Source organism: Schistocerca nitens, chromosome 3 (assembly GCF_023898315.1).
Source record: "Schistocerca nitens isolate TAMUIC-IGC-003100 chromosome 3, iqSchNite1.1, whole genome shotgun sequence".
NCBI lineage: Eukaryota > Metazoa > Arthropoda > Insecta > Orthoptera > Acrididae > Schistocerca > Schistocerca nitens.
In genome coordinates, this window is record NC_064616.1 from 116,642,497 (window position 1) to 116,664,370 (window position 21,874).

Below are 21,874 nucleotides of genomic sequence, written 5' to 3' on the forward strand. Positions count from 1 at the left end.
CAAGAGAGTCATAGAGATTCCTGCCAGTTCTTCACCCAAATATACATTTTTTAGATACTCTTTCCAGTCTGCCTGATAGCTACGCCACTAGTTGTGTATCTTAAGAGTCATTGTAACTTTTGCCAGGGGTTTCTTGAAGTTGCTGATGTGATTATGCTGGTGACGAGGCATTGGCTACCCTATGAGTGTCATAGTGAATCCTGCTAGTTGCTCACCCAAATACACATTTTTTTGATACTTTGGCCAGTCTGCCTCAAGTGACACCCCACTAGCTGTGTATCTTATGAGAAGCTTCGTTACCTTTGTAAGCGGTTTCCTGAAGTTGGTGATGGGATTATGTTAGTGACGAGGCATTGGCTACCTTGAGAGAGTCATAGTGCTTCCTGCCAGTTCCTCACCCAAATACACATTTTGAGATACTGTGGCCAGTCTGCCTGAGGCGATACGCCACTAGTTGTGTATCTTAAGAGAAACATCGTTACTCTTGCCAGCGGTTTCTTGACTTTGAAGATGTGATTATACTGGTGACGAGATATTGGCTACCCTAAGAGAGTCACAGTGTGTCCTGCCAGTTGCTCATCCAAATACACATTTTTTAGATACTCTTTCCAGTCTGCCTGATAGCTACGCCACTAGTTGTGTATCTTAAGAGTCATTGTAACTTTTGCCAGGGGTTTCTTGAAGTTGCTGATGTGATTATGCTGGTGACGAGGCATTGGCTACCCTATGAGTGTCATAGTGATTCCTGCTAGTTGCTCACCCAAATACACATTTTTTTGATACTTTGGCCAGTCTCCCTCAAGTGACACCCCACTAGCTGTGTATCTTATGAGAAGCTTCGTTACCTTTGCAAGCGGTTTCTTGAAGTTGGTGATGTGATTATGTTGGTTACGAGGCATTGGCTATCTTAAGAGAGTCATAGTGCTTTCTGCCAGTTGCTCACCCAAATACACATTTTGAGATACTGTGGCCAGTCTGCCTGAAGCGATACGCCACTAGTTGTGTATCTTAAGAGAAACATCGTTACTCTTGCCAGCGGTTTCTTGACTTTGAAGATGTGATTATACTGGTGACGAGATATTGGTTACCCTAAGAGAGTCACAGTGTTTCGTGCCAGTTGCTCACCCAAATACTCATTTTTTAGATTCTGTTTCCAGTGTGCCTGAAGCGATACGCCACTAGTTGTGTATCTTAAGAGAAACATCGTTACTTTTGAAAGGGGTTTCTAGAAGTTGCTGATTTGATTCTGCTGGTGACGAAGCATTGGCTACCTCAAGAGAGTCATAGAGATTCCTGCCAGTTCTTCACCCAAATACACATTTTTTAGATACTCTTTCCAGTCTGCCTGATACCTACGCCACTAGTTGTGTATCTTAAGTGTCATTGTAACTTTTGCCAGGGGTTTCTTGAAGTTGCTGATGTGATTATGCTGGTGACGAGGCATGGGCTACCGTATGAGTGTCATAGTGATTCCTGCTAGTTGCTCACCCAAATACACATTTTTTTGATACTTTGGCCAGTCTGCCTCAAGTGACACCCCACTAGCTGTGTATCTTATGAGAAGCTTCGTTACCTTTGCAAGCGGTTTCTTGAAGTTGGTGATGGGATTATGTCGGTGACGAGGCATTGGCTACCTTAAGAGAGTCATAGTGCTTCCTGCCAGTTGCTCACCCAAATACACATTTTGAGATACTGTGGCCAGTCTGCCTGAAGCGATACGCCACTAGTTGTGTATCTTAAGAGAAACATCGTTACTCTTGCCAGCGGTTTCTTGACTTTGAAGCTGTGATTATACTGGTGACGAGATATTGGCTACCCTAAGAGAGTCACAGTGTTTCCTGCCAGTTGCTCATCCAAATACACATTTTTTAGATACTCTTTCCAGTCTGCCTGATAGCTACGCCACTAGTTGTGTATCTTAAGAGTCATTGTAACTTTTGCCAGGGGTTTCTTGAAGTTGCTGATGTGATTATGCTGGAGACGAGGCATTGGCTACCCTATGAGTGTCATAGTGATTCCTGCTAGTTGCTCACCCAAATACACATTTTTTTTGATACTTTGGCCAGTCTGCCTCAAGTGACACCCCACTAGCTGTGTATCTTATGAGAAGCTTCGTTACCTTTGCAAGCGGTTTCTTCAAGTTGGTGATGAGATTATGTTGGTGACGAGGCATTGGCTACCTTAAGAGAGTCATAGTGCTTCCTGCCAGTTGCTCACCCAAATACACATTTTGAGATACTGTGGCCAGTCTCCCTGAAGCGATACGCCACTAGTTGTGTATCTTAAGAGAAACATCCTTACTCTTGCCAGCGGTTTCTTAACTTTGAAGCTGTGATTATACTAATGACGAGATATTGGCTACCCTAAGAGAGTCACAGTGTTTCGTGCCAGTTGCTCACCCAAATACACATTTTTTAGATACTGTTGCAAGTGTGCCTGAAGCGATACGCCACTAGTTGTGTATCTTAAGAGAAACATCGTTACTTTTGAAAGGGGTTTCTAGAAGTTGCTGATTTGATTCTGCTGGTGACGTAGCATTGGCTACCTCAAGAGAGTCATAGAGATTCCTGCCAGTTCTTCACCCAAATATACATTTTTTAGATACTCTTTCCAGTCTGCCTGATAGCTACGCCACTAGTTGTGTATCTTAAGAGTCATTGTAACTTTTGCCAGGGGTTTCTTGAAGTTGCTGATGTGATTATGCTGGTGACGAGGCATTGGCTACCCTATGAGTGTCATAGTGATTCCTGCTAGTTGCTCACCCAAATACACATTTTTTTGATACTTTGGCCAGTCTGCCTCAAGTGACACCCCACTAGCTGTGTATCTTATGAGAAGCTTCGTTACCTTTGCAAGCGGTTTCCTGAAGTTGGTGATGGGATTATGTTGGTGACGAGGCATTGGCTACCGTAAGAGAGTCATAGTGCTTCCTGCCGGTTGCTCACCCTAAACCACATTTTGAGATACTGTGGCCAGTCTGCCTGAAGCGATACGCCACTAGTTGTGTATCTTAAGAGAAACATCGTTACTCTTGCCAGCGGTTTCTTGACTTTGAAGATGTGATTATACTGGTGACGAGATATTGGCTACCCTAAGAGAGTCACAGTGTTTCCTGCCAGTTGCTCATCCAAATACACATTTTTTAGATACTCTTTCCAGTCTGCCTGATAGCTACGCCACTAGTTGTGTATCTTAAGAGTCATTGTAACTTTTGCCAGGGGTTTCTTGAAGTTGCTGATGTGATTATGCTGGTGACGAGGCATTGGCTACCCTATGAGTGTCGTAGTGATTCCTGCTAGTTGCTCACCCAAATACACATTTTTTTGATACTTTGGCCAGTCTGCCTCAAGTGACACCCCACTAGCTGTGTATCTTATGAGAAGCTTCGTTACCTTTGCAAGCGGTTTCCTGTAGTTGGTGATGGGATTATGTTGGTGACGAGGCATTGGCTACCTTAAGAGAGTCATAGTGCTTCCTGCCAGTTGCTCACCCAAATACACATTTTGAGATACTGTGGCCAGTCTGCCTGAAGCGATACGCCACTAGTTGTGTATCTTAGGAGAAACATCGTTACTCTTGCCAGCGGTTTCTTGACTTTGAAGATGTGATTATACTGGTGACGAGATATTGGTTACCCTAAGAGAGTCACAGTGTTTCGTGCCAGTTGCTCACCCAAATACACATTTTTTAGATACTGTTTCCAGTGTGCCTGAAGCGATACGCCACTAGTTGTGTATCTTAAGAGAAACATCGTTACTCTTGCCAGCGGTTTCTTGACTTTTAAGATGTGATTATACTGGTGACGAGATATTGGCTATCCTAAGAGAGTCACAGTGTTTCCTGCCAGTTGCTCATCCAAATACACATTTTTTAGATACTCTTTCCAGTCTGCCTGATAGCTACGCCACTAGTTGTGTATCTTAAGAGTCATTGTAACTTTTGCCAGGGGTTTCTTGAAGTTGCTGATGTGGTTATGCTGGTGACGAGGCATTGGCTACCCTATGAGTGTCATAGTGATTCCTGCTAGTTGCTCACCCAAATACACATTTTTTTGATACTTTGGCCAGTCTGCCTCAAGTGACACCCTACTAGCTGTGTATCTTATGAGAAGCTTCGTTACCTTTGCAAGCGGTTTCCTGAAGTTGGTGATGGGATTATGTTGGTTACGAGGCATTGGCTATCTTAAGAGAGTCATAGTGCTTTCTGCCAGTTCCTCACCCAAATACACATATTGAGATACTGTGGCCAGTCTGCCTGAAGCGATACGCCACTAGTTGTGTATCTTAAGAGAAACATCGTTACTCTTGCCAGCGGTTTCTTGACTTTGAAGATGTGATTATACTGGTGACGAGATATTGGTTACCCTAAGAGAGTCACAGTGTTTCGTGCCAGTTGCTCACCCAAATACTCATTTTTTAGATACTGTTTCCAGTGTGCCTGAAGCGATACGCCACTAGTTGTGTATCTTAAGAGAAACATCGTTACTTTTGAAAGGGGTTTCTAGAAGTTGCTGATTTGATTCTGCTGGTGACGAAGCATTGGCTACCTCAAGAGAGTCATAGAGATTCCTGCCAGTTCTTCACCCAAATACACATTTTTTAGATACTCTTTCCAGTCTGCCTGATAACTACGCCACTAGTTGTGTATCTTAAGTGTCATTGTAACTTTTGCCAGGGGTTTCTTGAAGTTGCTGATGTGATTATGCTGGTGACGAGGCATGGGCTACCCTATGAGTGTCATTGTGATTCCTGCTAGTTGCTCACCCAAATACACATTTTTTTGATACTTTGGCCAGTCTGCCTCAAGTGACACCCCACTAGCTGTGTATCTTATGAGAAGCTTCGTTACCTTTGCAAGCGGTTTCCTGAAGTTGGTGATGGGATTATGTTGGTGACGAGGCATTGGCTATCTTAAGAGAGTCATTGTGCTTCCTGCCAGTTGCACACCCAAATACACATTTTGAGATACTGTGGCTAGTCTGCCTGAAGCGATACGCCACTAGTTGTGTATCTTAGGAGAAACATCGTTACTCTTGCCAGCGGTTTCTTGACTTTGAAGATGTGATTATACTGGTGACGAGATATTGGTTACCCTAAGAGAGTCACAGTGTTTCGTGCCAGTTGCTCACCCAAATACACATTTTTTAGATACTGTTTCCAGTGTGCCTGAAGCGATACGCCACTAGTTGTGTATCTTAAGAGAAACATCGTCACTTTTGAAAGGGGTTTCTAGAAGTTGCTGATATGATTCAGCTGGTGACGAAGCATTGGCTACCTCAAGAGAGTCATAGAGATTCCTGCCAGTTCTTCACCCAAATACACATTTTTTAGATACTCTTTCCAGTCTGCCTGATAGCTACGCCACTAGTTGTGTATCTTAAGAGTCATTGTAACTTTTGCCAGGGGTTTCTTGAAGTTGCTGATGTGATTATGCTGGTGACGAGGCATTGGCTACCCTATGAGTGTCATAGTGATTCCTGCTAGTTGCTCACCCAAATACACATTTTTTTGATACTTTGGCCAGTCTGCCTCAAGTGACACCCCACTAGCTGTGTATCTTATGAGAAGCTTCGTTACCTTTGCAAGAGGTTTCCTGAAGTTGGTGATGGGATTATGTTGGTGACGAGGCATTGGCTATCTTAAGAGAGTCATAGTGCTTCCTGCCGGTTGCTCACCCAAAACCACATTTTGAGATACTGTGGCCAGTCTGCCTGAAGCGATACGCCACTAGTTGTGTATCTTAAGATAAACATCGTTACTCTTGCCAGCGGTTTCTTGACTTTGAAGATGTGATTATACTGGTGACGAGATATTGGTTACCCTAAGAGAGTCACAGAGTTTCGTGTCAGTTGCTCACCCAAATACACATTTTTTAGATACTGTTTCCAGTGTGCCTGAAGCGATACGCCACTAGTTGTGTATCTTAAGAGAAACATCGTTACTTTTGAAAGGGGTTTCTAGAAGTTGCTGATTTGTTTCTGCTGGTGACGAAGCATTGGCTACCTCAAGAGAGTCATAGAGATTCCTGCCAGTTCTTCACCCAAATACACATTTTTTAGATACTCTTTCCAGTTCGCCTGATAACTACGCCACTAGTTGTGTATCTTAAGAGTCATTGTAACTTTTGCCAGGGGTTTCTTGAAGTTGCTGATGTGATTATGCTGGTGACGAGGCATTGGCTACCCTATGAGTGTCGTAGTGATTCCTGCTAGTTGCTCACCCAAATACACATTTTTTTGATACTTTGGCCAGTCTGCCTCAAGTGACACCCCACTAGCTGTGTATCTTATGAGAAGCTTCGTTACCTTTGCAAGCGGTTTCCTGTAGTTGGTGATGGGATTATGTTGGTGACGAGGCATTGGCTACCTTAAGAGAGTCATAGTGCTTCCTGCCAGTTGCTCACCCAAATACACATTTTGAGATACTGTGACTAGTCTGCCTGAAGCGATACGCCACTAGTTGTGTATCTTAGGAGAAACATCGTTACTCTTGCCAGCGGTTTCTTGACTTTGAAGATGTGATTATACTGGTGACGAGATATTGGTTACCCTAAGAGAGTCACAGTGTTTCGTGCCAGTCGCTCACCCAAATACACATTTTTTAGATACTGTTTCCAGTGTGCCTGAAGCGATACGCAACTAGTTGTGTATCTTAAGAGAAACATCGTTACTCTTGCCAGCGGTTTCTTGACTTTGAAGATGTGATTATACTGGTGACGAGATATTGGCTACCCTAAGAGAGTCACAGTGTTTCCTGCCAGTTGCTCATCCAAATACACATTTTTTAGATACTCTTTCCAGTCTGCCTGATAGCTACGCCACTAGTTGTGTATCTTAAGAGTCATTGTAACTTTTGCCAGGGGTTTCTTGAAGTTGCTGATGTGATTATGCTGGTGACGAGGCATTGGCTACCCTATGAGTGTCATAGTGATTCCTGCTAGTTGCTCACCCAAATACACATTTTTTTGATACTTTGGAAAGTCTGCCTCAAGTGACACCCCACTAGCTGTGTATCTTATGAGAAGCTTCGTTACCTTTGCAAGCGGTTTCCTGAAGTTGGTGATGGGATTATGTTGGTGACGAGGCATTGGCTACCTTAAGAGAGTCATAGTGCTTCCTGCCGGTTGCTCACCCAAAACCACATTTTGAGATACTGTGGCCAGTCTGCCTGAAGCGATACGCCACTAGTTGTGTATCTTAAGAGAAACATCGTTACTCTTGCCAGCGGTTTCTTGACTTTGAAGATGTGATTATACTGGTGACGAGATATTGGTTACCCTAAGAGAGTCACAGTGTTTCGTGTCAGTTGCTCACCCAAATACACATTTTTTAGATACTGTTTCCAGTGTTCCTGAAGCGATACGCCACTAGTTGTGTATCTTAAGAGAAACATCGTTACTTTTGAAAGGGGTTTCTAGAAGTTGCTGATTTGTTTCTGCTGGTGACGAAGCATTGGCTACCTCAAGAGAGTCATAGAGATTCCTGCCAGTTCTTCACCCAAATACACATTTTTTAGATACTCTTTCCAGTTCGCCTGATAACTACGCCACTAGTTGTGTATCTTAAGAGTCATTGTAACTTTTGCCAGGGGTTTCTTGAAGTTGCTGATGTGATTATGCTGGTGACGAGGCATTGGCTACCCTATGAGTGTCGTAGTGCTTCCTGCTAGTTGCTCACCCAAATACACATTTTTTTGATACTTTGGCCAGTCTGCCTCAAGTGACACCCCACTAGCTGTGTATCTTATGAGAAGCTTCGTTACCTTTGCAAGCGGTTTCCTGAAGTTGGTGATGGGATTATGTTGGTGACGAGGCATTGGCTACCTTAAGAGAGTCATAGTGCTTCCTGCCAGTTGCTCACCCAAATACACATTTTGAGATACTGTGGCCAGTCTGCCTGAAGCGATACGCCACTAGTTGTGTATCTTAAGAGAAACATCGTTACTCTTGCCAACGGTTTCTTGACTTTGAAGATGTGATTATACTGGTGACGAGATATTGGCTACCCTAAGAGAGTCACAGTGTTTCGTGCCAGTTGCTCACCCAATTACACATTTTTTAGATACTGTTTCCAGTGTGCCTGAAGCGATACGCCACTAGTTGTGTATCTTAAGAGAAACATCGCTACTTTTGAAAGGGGTTTCTAGAAGTTGCTGATTTGATTCTGCTGGTGACGAAGCATTGGCTACCTCAAGAGAGTCATAGAGATTCCTGCCAGTTCTTCACCCAAATACACATTTTTTAGATACTCTTTCCAGTCTGCCTGATAACTACGCCACTAGTTGGGTATCTTAAGTGTCATTGTAACTTTTGCCAGGGGTTTCTTGAAGTTGCTGATGTGATTATGCTGGTGACGAGGCATGGGCTACCCTATGAGTGTCATAGTGATTCCTGCTAGTTGCTCACCCAAATACACATTTTTTTGATACTTTGGCCAGTCTGCCTCAAGTGACACCCCACTAGCTGTGTATCTTATGAGAAGCTTCGTTACCTTTGCAAGCGGTTTCCTGAAGTTGGTGATGGGATTATGTTGGTGACGAGGCATTGGCTATCTTAAGAGAGTCATAGTGCTTCCTGCCAGTTGCACACCCAAATACACATTTTGAGATACTGTGGCTAGTCTGCCTGAAGCGATACGCCACTAGTTGTGTATCTTAGGAGAAACATCGTTACTCTTGCCAGCGGTTTCTTGACTTTGAAGATGTGATTATACTGGTGACGAGATATTGGTTACCCTAAGAGAGTCACAGTGTTTCGTGCCAGTTGCTCACCCAAATACACATTTTTTAGATACTGTTTCCAGTGTGCCTGAAGCGATACGCCACTAGTTGTGTATCTTAAGAGAAACATCGTTACTCTTGCCAGCGGTTTCTTGACTTTGAAGATGTGATTATACTGGTGACGAGATATTGGCTACCCTAAGAGAGTCACAGTGTTTCCTGCCAGTTGCTCATCCAAATACACATTTTTTAGATACTCTTTCCAGTCTGCCTGATAGCTACGCCACTAGTTGTGTATCTTAAGAGTCATTGTAACTTTTGCCAGGGGTTTCTTGAAGTTGCTGATGTGATTATGCTGGTGACGAGGCATTGGCTACCCTATGAGTGTCATAGTGATTCCTGCTAGTTGCTCACCCAAATACACATTTTTTTGATACTTTGGCCAGTCTGCCTCAAGTGACACCCCACTAGCTGTGTATCTTATGAGAAGCTTCGTTACCTTTGCAAGCGGTTTCCTGAAGTTGGTGATGGGATTATGTTGGTGACGATGCATTGGCTACCTTAAGAGAGTCATAGTGCTTCCTGCCGGTTGCTCACCCAAAACCACATTTTGAGATACTGTGGCCAGTCTGCCTGAAGCGATACGCCACTAGTTGTGTATCTTAAGAGAAACATCGTTACTCTTGCCAGCGGTTTCTTGACTTTGAAGATGTGATTATACTGGTGACGAGATATTGGTTACCCTAAGAGAGTCACAGTGTTTCGTGTCAGTTGCTCACCCAAATACACATTTTTTAGATACTGTTTCCAGTGTGCCTGAAGCGATACGCCACTAGTTGTGTATCTTAAGAGAAACATCGTTACTTTTGAAAGGGGTTTCTAGAAGTTGCTGATTTGTTTCTGCTGGTGACGAAGCATTGGCTACCTCAAGAGAGTCATAGAGATTCCTGCCAGTTCTTCACCCAAATACACATTTTTTAGATACTCTTTCCATGTCGCCTGATAACTACGCCACTAGTTGTGTATCTTAAGAGTCATTGTAACTTTTGCCAGGGGTTTCTTGAAGTTGCTGATGTGATTATGCTGGTGACGAGGCATTGGCTATCCTATGAGTGTCATAGTGATTCCTGCTAGTTGCTCACCCAAATACACATTTTTTTGATACTTTGGCCAGTCTGCCTCAAGTGACACCCCACTAGCTGTGTATCTTATGAGAAGCTTCGTTACCTTTGCAAGCGGTTTCCTGAAGTTGGTGATGGGATTATGTTGGTGACGAGGCATTGGCTACCTTAAGAGAGTCATAGTGCTTCCTGCCAGTTGCTCACCCAAATACACATTTTGAGATACTGTGGCCAGTCTGCCTGAAGCGATACGCCACTAGTTGTGTATCTTAAGAGAAACATCGTTACTCTTGCCAGCGGTTTCTTGACTTTGACGCTGTGATTATACTGGTGACGAGATATTGGCTACCCTAAGAGAGTCACAGTGTTTCCTGCCAGTTGCTCATCCAAATACACATTTTTTAGATACTCTTTCCAGTCTGCCTGATAGTTACGCCACTAGTTGTGTATCCTAAGTGTCATTGTAACTTTTGCCAGGGGTTTCTTGAAGTTGCTGATGTGATTATGCTGGTGACGAGGCATTGGCTACCCTTTGAGTGTCATAGTGATTCCTGCTAGTTGCTCACCCAAATACACATTTTTTTGATACTTTGGCCAGTCTGCCTCAAGTGACACCCCACTAGCTGTGTATCTTATGAGAAGCTTCGTTACCTTTGCTAGCGGTTTCCTGAAGTTGGTGATGGGATTATGTTGGTGACGAGGCATTGGCTACCTTAAGAGAGTCATAGTGCTTCCTGATAGTTGCTCACCCAAATACACATTTTGAGATACTGTGGCCAGTCTGCCTGAAGCGATACGCCACTAGTTGTGTATCTTAAGAGAAACATCGTTACTCTTGCCAACGGTTTCTTGACTTTGAAGATGTGATTATACTGGTGACGAGATATTGGCTACCCTAAGAGAGTCACAGTGTTTCGTGCCAGTTGCTCACCCAATTACACATTTTTTAGATACTGTTTCCAGTGTGCCTGAAGCGATACGCCACTAGTTGTGTATCTTAAGAGAAACATCGTTACGTTTGAAAGGAGTTTCTAGAAGTTGCTGATTTGATTCTGCTGGTGACGAAGCATTGGCTACCTCAAGAGAGTCATAGAGATTCCTGCCAGTTCTTCACCCAAATACACATTTTTTAGATACTCTTTCCAGTCTGCCTGATAGCTACGCCACTAGTTGTGTATCTTAAGAGTCATTGTAACTTTTGCCAGGGGTTTCTTGAAGTTGCTGATGTGATTATGCTGGTGACGAGGCATTGGCTACCCTATGAGTGTCATAGTGATTCCTGCTAGTTGCTCACCCAAATACACATTTTTTTGATACTTTGGCCAGTCTGCCTCAAGTGACACCCCACTAGCTGTGTATCTTATGAGAAGCTTCGTTACCTTTGCTAGCGGTTTCCTGAAGTTGGTGATGGGATTATGTTGGTGACGAGGCATTGGCTACCTTAAGAGAGTCATAGTGCTTCCTGATAGTTGCTCACCCAAATACACATTTTGAGATACTGTGGCCAGTCTGCCTGAAGCGATACGCCACTAGTTGTGTATCTTAAGAGAAACATCGTTACTCTTGCCAACGGTTTCTTGACTTTGAAGATGTGATTATACTGGTGACGAGATATTGGCTACCCTAAGAGAGTCACAGTGTTTCGTGCCAGTTGCTCACCCAATTACACATTTTTTAGATACTGTTTCCAGTGTGCCTGAAGCGATACGCCACTAGTTGTGTATCTTAAGAGAAACATCGTTACGTTTGAAAGGAGTTTCTAGAAGTTGCTGATTTGATTCTGCTGGTGACGAAGCATTGGCTACCTCAAGAGAGTCATAGAGATTCCTGCCAGTTCTTCACCCAAATACACATTTTTTAGATACTCTTTCCAGTCTGCCTGATAGCTACGCCACTAGTTGTGTATCTTAAGAGTCATTGTAACTTTTGCCAGGGGTTTCTTGAAGTTGCTGATGTGATTATGCTGGTGACGAGGCATTGGCTACCCTTTGAGTGTCATAGTGATTCCTGCTAGTTGCTCACCCAAATACACATTTTTTTGATACTTTGGCCCGTCTGCCTCAAGTGACACCCCACTAGCTGTGTATCTTATGAGAAGCTTCGTTACCTTTGCAAGCGGTTTCCTGAAGTTGGTGATGGGATTATGTTGGTGACGAGGCATTGGCTACCTTAAGAGAGTCATAGTGCTTCCTGATAGTTGCTCACCCAAATACACATTTTGAGATACTGTGGCCAGTCTGCCTGAAGCGATACGCCACTAGTTGTGTATCGTAAGAGAAACATCGTTACTCTTGCCAGCGGTTTCTTGACTTTGAAGCTGTGATTATACTAATTACGATATATTGGCTACCCTAAGAGAGTCACAGTGTTTCGTGCCAGTTACTCACCCAAATACACATTTTTTAGATACTGTTTCCAGTGTGCCTGAAGCGATACGCCACTAGTTGTGTATCTTAAGAGAAACATCGTTACTTTTGAAAGGGGTTTCTAGAAGTTGCTGATTTGATTCTGAAGGTGACGAAGCATTGGCTACCTCAAGAGAGTCATAGAGATTCCTGCCAGTTCTTCACCCAAATATACATTTTTTAGATACTCTTTCCAGTCTGCCTGATAGCTACGCCACTAGTTGTGTATCTTAAGAGTCATTGTAACTTTTGCCAGGGGTTTCTTGAAGTTGCTGATGTGATTATGCTGGTGACGAGGCATTGGCTACCCTATGAGTGTCATAGTGATTCCTGCTAGTTGCTCACCCAAATACACATTTTTTTGATACTTTGGCCAGTCTGCCTCAAGTGACACCCCACTAGCTGTGTATCTTATGAGAAGCTTCGTTACCTTTGCAAGCGGTTTCCTGAAGTTGGTGATGGGATTATGTTGGTGACGAGGCATTGGCTACCTTAAGAGAGTCATAGTGCTTCCTGTCAGTTGCTCACCCAAATACACATTTTGAGATACTGTGGCCAGTCTGCCTGAAGCGATACGCCACTAGTTGTGTATCTTAGGAGAAACATCGTTACTCTTGCCAGCGGTTTCTTGACTTTGAAGATGTGATTATACTAGTGACGAGATATTGGTTACCCTAAGAGAGTCACAGTGTTTCGTGCCAGTTGCTCACCCAAATACACATTTTTTAGATACTGTTTCCAGTGTGCCTGAAGCGATACGCCACTAGTTGTGTATCTTAAGAGAAACATCGTTACTTTTGAAAGGGGTTTCTAGAAGTTGCTGATTTGATTCTGCTGGTGACGAGGCATTGGCTACCTCAAGAGAGTCATAGAGATTCCTGCCAGTTCTTCACCCAAATACACATTTTTTAGATACTCTTTCCAGTCTGCCTGATAGCTACGCCACTAGTTGTGTATCTTAAGAGTCATTGTAACTTTTGCCAGGGGTTTCTTGAAGTTGCTGACGTGATTATGCTGGTGACGAGGCATTGGCTACCCTATGAGTGTCATAGTGATTCCTGCTAGTTGCTCACCCAAATACACATTTTTTTGATACTTTGGCCAGTCTGCCTCAAGTGACACCCCACTAGCTGTGTATCTTATGAGAAGCTTCGTTACCTTTGCAAGCGGTTTCCTGAAGTTGGTGATGTGATTATGTTGGTGACGAGGCATTGGCTACTTTAAGAGAGTCATAGTGCTTTCTGCCAGTTGCTCACCCAAATACAGATTTTGAGATACTGTGGCCAGTCTGCCTGAAGCGATACGCCACTAGTTGTGTATCTTAAGAGAAACATCGTTACTCTTGCCAGCGGTTTCTTGACTTTGAAGATGTGATTATACTGGTGACGAGATATTGGTTACCCTAAGAGAGTCACAGTGTTTCGTGCCAGTTGCTCACCCAAATACACATTTTTTAGATACTGTTTCCAGTGTGCCTGAAGCGATACGCCACTAGTTGTGTATCTTAAGAGAAACATCGTTACTCTTGCCAGCGGTTTCTTGACTTTGAAGATGTGATTATACTGGTGACGAGATATTGGTTACCCTAAGAGAGTCACAGTGTTTCGTGCCAGTTGCTCACCCAAATACACATTTTTTAGATACTGTTTCCAGTGTGCCTGAAGCGATACGCCACTAGTTGTGTATCTTAAGAGAAACATCGTTACTTTTGAAAGGGGTTTCTAGAAGTTGCTGATTTGATTCTGCTGGTGACGAAGCATTGGCTACCTCAAGAGAGTCATAGAGATTCCTGCCAGTTCTTCACCCAAATACACATATTTTAGATACTCTTTCCAGTCTGCCTGATAACTACGCCACTAGTTGTGTATCTTAAGTGTCATTGTAACTTTTGCCAGGGGTTTCTTGAAGTTGCTGATGTGATTATGCTGGTGACGAGGCATGGGCTACCCTATGAGTGTCATAGTGATTCCTGCTAGTTGCTCACCCAAATACACATTTTTTTGATACTTTGGCCAGTCTGCCTCAAGTGACACCCCACTAGCTGTGTATCTTATGAGGAGCTTCGTTACCTTTGCAAGCGGTTTCCTGAAGTTGGTGATGGGATTATGTTGGTGACGAGGCATTGGCTATCTTAAGAGAGTCATAGTGCTTCCTGCCAGTTGCACACCCAAATACACATTTTGAGATACTGTGGCTAGTCTGCCTGAAGCGATACGCCACTAGTTGTGTATCTTAGGAGAAACATCGTTACTCTTGCCAGCGGTTTCTTGACTTTGAAGATGTGATTATACTGGTGACGAGATATTGGTTACCCTAAGAGAGTCACAGTGTTTCGTGCCAGTTGCTCACCCAAATACACATTTTTTAGATACTGTTTCCAGTGTGCCTGAAGCGATACGCCACTAGTTGTGTATCTTAAGAGAAACATCGTTACTCTTGCCAGCGGTTTCTTGACTTTGAAGATGTGATTATACTGGTGACGAGATATTGGCTACCCTAAGAGAGTCACAGTGTTTCCTGCCAGTTGCTCATCCAAATACACATTTTTTAGATACTCTTTCCAGTCTGCCTGATAGCTACGCCACTAGTTGTGTATCTTAAGAGTCATTGTAACTTTGCCAGGGGTTTCTTGAAGTTGCTGATGTGATTATGCTGGTGACGAGGCATTGGCTACCCTATGAGTGTCATAGTGATTCCTGCTAGTTGCTCACCCAAATACACATTTTTTTGATACTTTGGCCAGTCTGCCTCAAGTGACACCCCACTAGCTGTGTATCTTATGAGAAGCTTCGTTACCTTTGCAAGCGGTTTCCTGAAGTTGGTGATGGGATTATGTTGGTGACGAGGCATTGGCTACCTTAAGAGAGTCATAGTGCTTCCTGCCAGTTGCTCACCCAAATACACATTTTGAGATACTGTGGCCAGTCTGCCTGAAGCGATACGCCACTAGTTGTGTATCTTAAGAGAAACTTCGTTACACTTGCCAGCGGTTTCTTGACTTTGAAGATGTGATTATACTGGTGACGAGATATTGGTTACCCTATGAGAGTCACAGTGTTTCGTGTCACTTGCTCACCCAAATACACATTTTTTAGATACTGTTGCCAGTGAGCCTGAAGCGATACGCCACTAGTTGTGTATCTTAAGAGAAACATCGTTACTTTTGAAAGGGGTTTCTAGAAGTTGCTGATTTGATTCTGCTGGTGACGAAGCATTGGCTACCTCAAGAGAGTCATAGAGATTCCTGCCAGTTCTTCACCCAAATATACATTTTTTAGATACTCTTTCCAGTCTGCCTGATAGCTACGCCACTAGTTGTGTATCTTAAGAGTCATTGTAACTTTTGCCAGGGGTTTCTTGAAGTTGCTGATGTGATTATGCTGGTGACGAGGCATTGGCTACCCTATGAGTGTCATAGTGATTCCTGCTAGTTGCTCACCCAAATACACATTTTTTTGATACTTTGGCCAGTCTGCCTCAAGTGACACCCCACTAGCTGTGTATCTTATGAGAAGCTTCGTTACCTTTGCAAGCGGTTTCCTGAAGTTGGTGATGGGATTATGTTGGTGACGAGGCATTGGCTACCTTAAGAGAGTCATAGTGCTTCCTGTTAGTTGCTCACCCAAATACACATTTTGAGATACTGTGGCCAGTCTGCCTGAAGCGATACGCCACTAGTTGTGTATCTTAGGAGAAACATCGTTACTCTTGCCAGCGGTTTCTTGACTTTGAAGATGTGATTATACTAGTGACGAGATATTGGTTACCCTAAGAGAGTCACAGTGTTTCGTGCCAGTTGCTCACCCAAATACACATTTTTTAGATACTGTTTCCAGTGTGCCTGAAGCGATACGCCACTAGTTGTGTATCTTAAGAGAAACATCGTTACTCTTGCCAGCGGTTTCTTGACTTTGAAGATGTGATTATACTGGTGACGAGATATTGGTTACCCTAAGAGAGTCACAGTGTTTCGTGCCAGATGCTCACCCAAATACACATTTTTTAGATACTGTTTCCAGTGTGCCTGAAGCGATACGCCACTAGTTGTGTATCTTAAGAGAAACATCGTTACTTTTGAAAGGGGTTTCTAGAAGTTGCTGATTTGATTCTGCTGGTGACGAAGCATTGGCTACCTCAAGAGAGTCATAGAGATTCCTGCCAGTTCTTCACCCAAATATACATTTTTTAGATACTCTTTCCAGTCTGCCTGATAGCTACGCCACTAGTTGTGTATCTTAAGAGTCATTGTAACTTTTGCCAGGGGTTTCTTGAAGTTGCTGATGTGATTATGCTGGTGACGAGGCATTGGCTACCCTATGAGTGTCATAGTGATTCCTGCTAGTTGCTCACCCAAATACACATTTTTTTGATACTTTGGCCAGTCTGCCTCAAGTGACACCCCACTAGCTGTGTATCTTATGAGAAGCTTCGTTACCTTTGCAAGCGGTTTCCTGAAGTTGGTGATGTGATTATGTTGGTGACGAGGCATTGGCTACCTTAAGAGAGTCATAGTGCTTCCTGCCAGTTGCTCACCCAAATACACATTTTGAGATCCTGTGGCCAGTCTGCCTGAAGCGATACGCCACTAGTTGTGTATCTTAAGAGAAACATCGTTACTCTTGCCAGCGGTTTCTTGACTTTGAAGATGTGATTATACTGGTGACGAGATATTGGCTACCCTAAGAGAGTCACAGTGTTTCCTGCCAGTTGCTCATCCAAATACACATATTTTAGATACTCTTTCCAGTCTGCCTGATAGCTACGCCACTAGTTGTGTATCTTAAGAGTCATTGTAACTTTTGCCAGGGGTTTCTTGAAGTTGCTGATGTGATTATGCTGGTGACGAGGCATTGGCTACCCTATGAGTGTCATAGTGATTCCTGCTAGTTGCTCACCCAAATACACATTTTTTTGATACTTTGGCCAGTCTGCCTCAAGTGACACCCCACTAGCTGTGTATCTTATGAGAAGCTTCGTTACCTTTGCAAGCGGTTTCTTGAAGTTGGTGATGTGATTATGTTGCTGACGAGGCATTGGCTATCTTAAGAGAGTCATAGTGCTTTCTGCCAGTTGCTCACCCAAATACACATTTTGAGATACTGTGGCCAGTCTGCCTGAAGCGATACGCCACTAGTTGTGTATCTTAAGAGAAACTTCGTTACACTTGCCAGCGGTTTCTTGACTTTGAAGATGTGATTATACTGGTGACGAGATATTGGTTACCCTAAGAGAGTCACAGTGTTTCGTGTCAGTTGCTCACGCAAATACACATTTTTTAGATACTGTTTCCAGTGTGCCTGAAGCGATACGCCACTAGTTGTGTATCTTAAGAGAAACATCGTTACATTTGAAAGGGGTTTCTAGAAGTTGCTGATTTGATTCTGCTGGTGACGAAGCATTGGCTACCTCAAGAGAGTCATAGAGATTCCTGCCAGTTCTTCACCCAAATAAACATTTTTTAGATACTCTTTCCAGTCTGCCTGATAACTACGCCACTAGTTGTGTATCTTAAGAATCATTGTAACTTTTGCCAGGGGTTTCTTGAAGTTGCTGATGTGATTATGCTGGTGACGAGGCATTGGCTACCCTATGAGTGTCATAGTGATTCCTGCTAGTTGCTCACCCAAATACACATTTTTTTGATACTTTGGCCAGTCTGCCTCAAGTGACACCCCACTAGCTGTGTATCTTATGAGAAGCTTCGTTACCTTTGCAAGCGGTTTCCTGAAGTTGGTGATGGGATTATGTTGGTGACGAGGCATTGGCTACCTTCAGAGAGTCATAGTGCTTCCTGTCAGTTGCTCACCCAAATACACATTTTGAGATACTGTGGCCAGTCTGCCTGAAGCGATACGCCACTAGTTGTGTATCTTAAGAGAAACATCGTTACTCTTGCCAGCGGTTTCTTGACTTTGAAGCTGTGATTATACTAATTACGAGATATTGGCTACCCTAAGAGAGTCACAGTGTTTCGTGCCAGTTGCTCACCCAAATACACATTTTTTAGATACTGTTTCCAGTGTGCCTGAAGCGATACGCCACTAGTTGTGTATCTTAAGAGAAACATCGTTACTTTTGAAAGGGGTTTCTAGAAGTTGCTGATTTGATTCTGCTGGTGACGAAGCATTGGCTTCCTCAAGAGAGTCATAGAGATTCCTGCCAGTTCTTCACCCAAATATACATTTTTTAGATACTCTTTCCAGTCTGCCTGATAGCTACGCCACTAGTTGTGTATCTTAAGAGTCATTGTAACTTTTGCCAGGGGTTTCTTGAAGTTGCTGATGTGATTATGCTGGTGACGAGGCATTGGCTACCCTATGAGTGTCATAGTGATTCCTGCTAGTTGCTCACCCAAATACACATTTTTTTGATACTTTGGCCAGTCTGCCTCAAGTGACACCCCACTAGCTGTGTATCTTATGAGAAGCTTCGTTACCTTTGCAAGCGGTTTCCTGAAGTTGGTGATGTGATTATGTTGGTGACGAGGCATTGGCTACCTTAAGAGAGTCATAGTGCTTCCTGCCAGTTGCTCACCCAAATACACATTTTGAGATACTGTGGCCAGTCTGCCTGAAGCGATACGCCACTAGTTGTGTATCTTAAGAGAAACATCGTTACTCTTGCCAGCGGTTTCTTGACTTTGAAGATGTGATTATACTGGTGACGAGATATTGGCTACCCTAAGAGAGTCACAGTGTTTCCTGCCAGTTGCTCATCCAAATACACATATTTTAGATACTCTTTCCAGTCTGCCTGATAGCTACGCCACTAGTTGTGTATCTTAAGAGTCATTGTAACTTTTGCCAGGGGTTTCTTGAAGTTGCTGATGTGATTATGCTGGTGACGAGGCATTGGCTACCCTATGAGTGTCATAGTGATTCCTGCTAGTTGCTCACCCAAATACACATTTTTTTGATACTTTGGCCAGTCTGCCTCAAGTGACACCCCACTAGCTGTGTATCTTATGAGAAGCTTCGTTACCTTTGCAAGCGGTTTCTTGAAGTTGGTGATGTGATTATGTTGGTGACGAGGCATTGGCTATCTTAAGAGAGTCATAGTGCTTTCTGCCAGTTGCTCACCCAAATACACATTTTGAGATACTGTGGCCAGTCTGCCTGAAGCGATACGCCACTAGTTGTGTATCTTAAGAGAAACTTCGTTACACTTGCCAGCGGTTTCTTGACTTTGAAGATGTGATTATACTGGTGACGAGATATTGGTTACCCTAAGAGAGTCACAGTGTTTCGTGTCAGTTGCTCACGCAAATACACATTTTTTAGATACTGTTTCCAGTGTGCCTGAAGCGATACGCCACTAGTTGTGTATCTTAAGAGAAACATCGTTACTCTTGCCAGCGGTTTCTTGACTTTGAAGATGTGATTATACTGGTGACGAGATATTGGCTACCCTAAGAGAGTCACAGTGTTTCCTGCCAGTTGCTCATCCAAATACACATATTTTAGATACTCTTTCCAGTCTGCCTGATAGCTACGCCACTAGTTGTGTATCTTAAGAGTCATTGTAACTTTTGCCAGGGGTTTCTTGAAGTTGCTGATGTGATTATGCTGGTGACGAGGCATTGGCTACCCTATGAGTGTCATAGTGATTCCTGCTAGTTGCTCACCCAAATACACATTTTTTTGATACTTTGGCCAGTCTGCCTCAAGTGACACCCCACTAGCTGTGTATCTTATGAGAAGCTTCGTTACCTTTGCAAGCGGTTTCTTGAAGTTGGTGATGTGATTATGTTGGTGACGAGGCATTGGCTATCTTAAGAGAGTCATAGTGCTTTCTGCCAGTTGCTCACCCAAATACACATTTTGAGATACTGTGGCCAGTCTGCCTGAAGCGATACGCCACTAGTTGTGTATCTTAAGAGAAACTTCGTTACACTTGCCAGCGGTTTCTTGACTTTGAAGATGTGATTATACTGGTGACGAGATATTGGTTACCCTAAGAGAGTCACAGTGTTTCGTGTCAGTTGCTCACGCAAATACACATTTTTTAGATACTGTTTCCAGTGTGCCTGAAGCGATACGCCACTAGTTGTGTATCTTAAGAGAAACATCGTTACTTTTGAAAGGGGTTTCTAAAAGTTGCTGATTTGATTCTGCTGGTGACGAAGCACTGGCTACCTCAAGAGAGTCATAGAGATTCCTGCCAGTTCTTCACCCAAATAAACATTTTTTAGATACTCTTTCCAGTCTGCCTGATAACTACGCCACTAGTTGTGTATCTTAAGAATCATTGTAACTTTTGCCAGGGGTTTCTTGAAGTTGCTGATGTGATTATGCTGGTGACGAGGCATTGGCTACCCTATGAGTGTCATAGTGATTCCTGCTAGTTGCTCACCCAAATACACATTTTTTTGATACTTTGGCCAGTCTGCCTCAAGTGACACCCCACTAGCTGTGTATCTTATGAGAAGCTTCGTTACCTTTGCAAGCGGTTTCCTGAAGTTGGTGATGGGATTATGTTGGTGAGGAGGCATTGGCTACCTTAAGAGAGTCATAGTGCTTCCTGTCAGTTGCTCACCCAAATACACATTTTGAGATACTGTGGCCAGTCTGCCTGAAGCGATACGCCACTAGTTGTGTATCTTAGGAGAAACATCGTTACTCTTTCCAGCGGTTTCTTGACTTTGAAGATGTGATAATACTGGTGACGAGATATTGGTTACCCTAAGAGAGTCACAGTGTTTCGTGCCAGTTGCTCACCCAAATACACATTTTTTAGATACTTTGGCCAGTCTGCCTCAAGTGACACCCCACTAGCTGTGTATCTTATGAGAAGCTTCGTTACCTTTGCAAGCGGTTTCTTGAAGTTGGTGATGTGATTATGTTGGTGACGAGGCATTGGCTACCTTAAGAGAGTCATAGTGCTTTCAGCCAGTTGCTCACCCAAATACAGATTTTGAGATACTGTGGCCAGTCTGCCTGAAGCGATACGCCACTAGTTGTATATCTTAAGAGAAACATCGTTACTCTTGCCAGCGGTTTCTTGACTTTGAAGATGTGATTATACTGGTGACGAGATATTGGTTACCCTAAGAGAGTCACAGTGTTTCGTGCCAGTTGCTCACCCAAATACACATTTTTTAGATACTGTTTCCAGTGTGCCTGAAGCGATACGCCACTAGTTGTGTATCTTAAGAGAAACATCGTTACTCTTGCCAGCGGTTTCTTGACTTTGAAGATGTGATTATACTGGTGACGAGATATTGGTTACCCTAAGAGAGTCACAGTGTTTCGTGCCAGTTGCTCACCCAAATACACATTTTTTAGATACTGTTTCCAGTGTGCCTGAAGCGATACGCCACTAGTTGTGTATCTTAAGAGAAACATCGTTACTTTTGAAAGGGGTTTCTAGAAGTTGCTGATTTGATTCTGCTGGTGACGAAGCATTGGCTACCTCAAGAGAGTCATAGAGATTCCTGCCAGTTCTTCACCCAAATACACATTTTTTAGATACTCTTTCCAGTCTGCCTGATAACTACGCCACTAGTTGTGTATCTTAAGTGTCATTGTAACTTTTGCCAGGGGTTTCTTGAAGTTGCTGATGTGATTATGCTGGTGACGAGGCATGGGCTACCCTATGAGTGTCATAGTGATTCCTGCTAGTTGCTCACCCA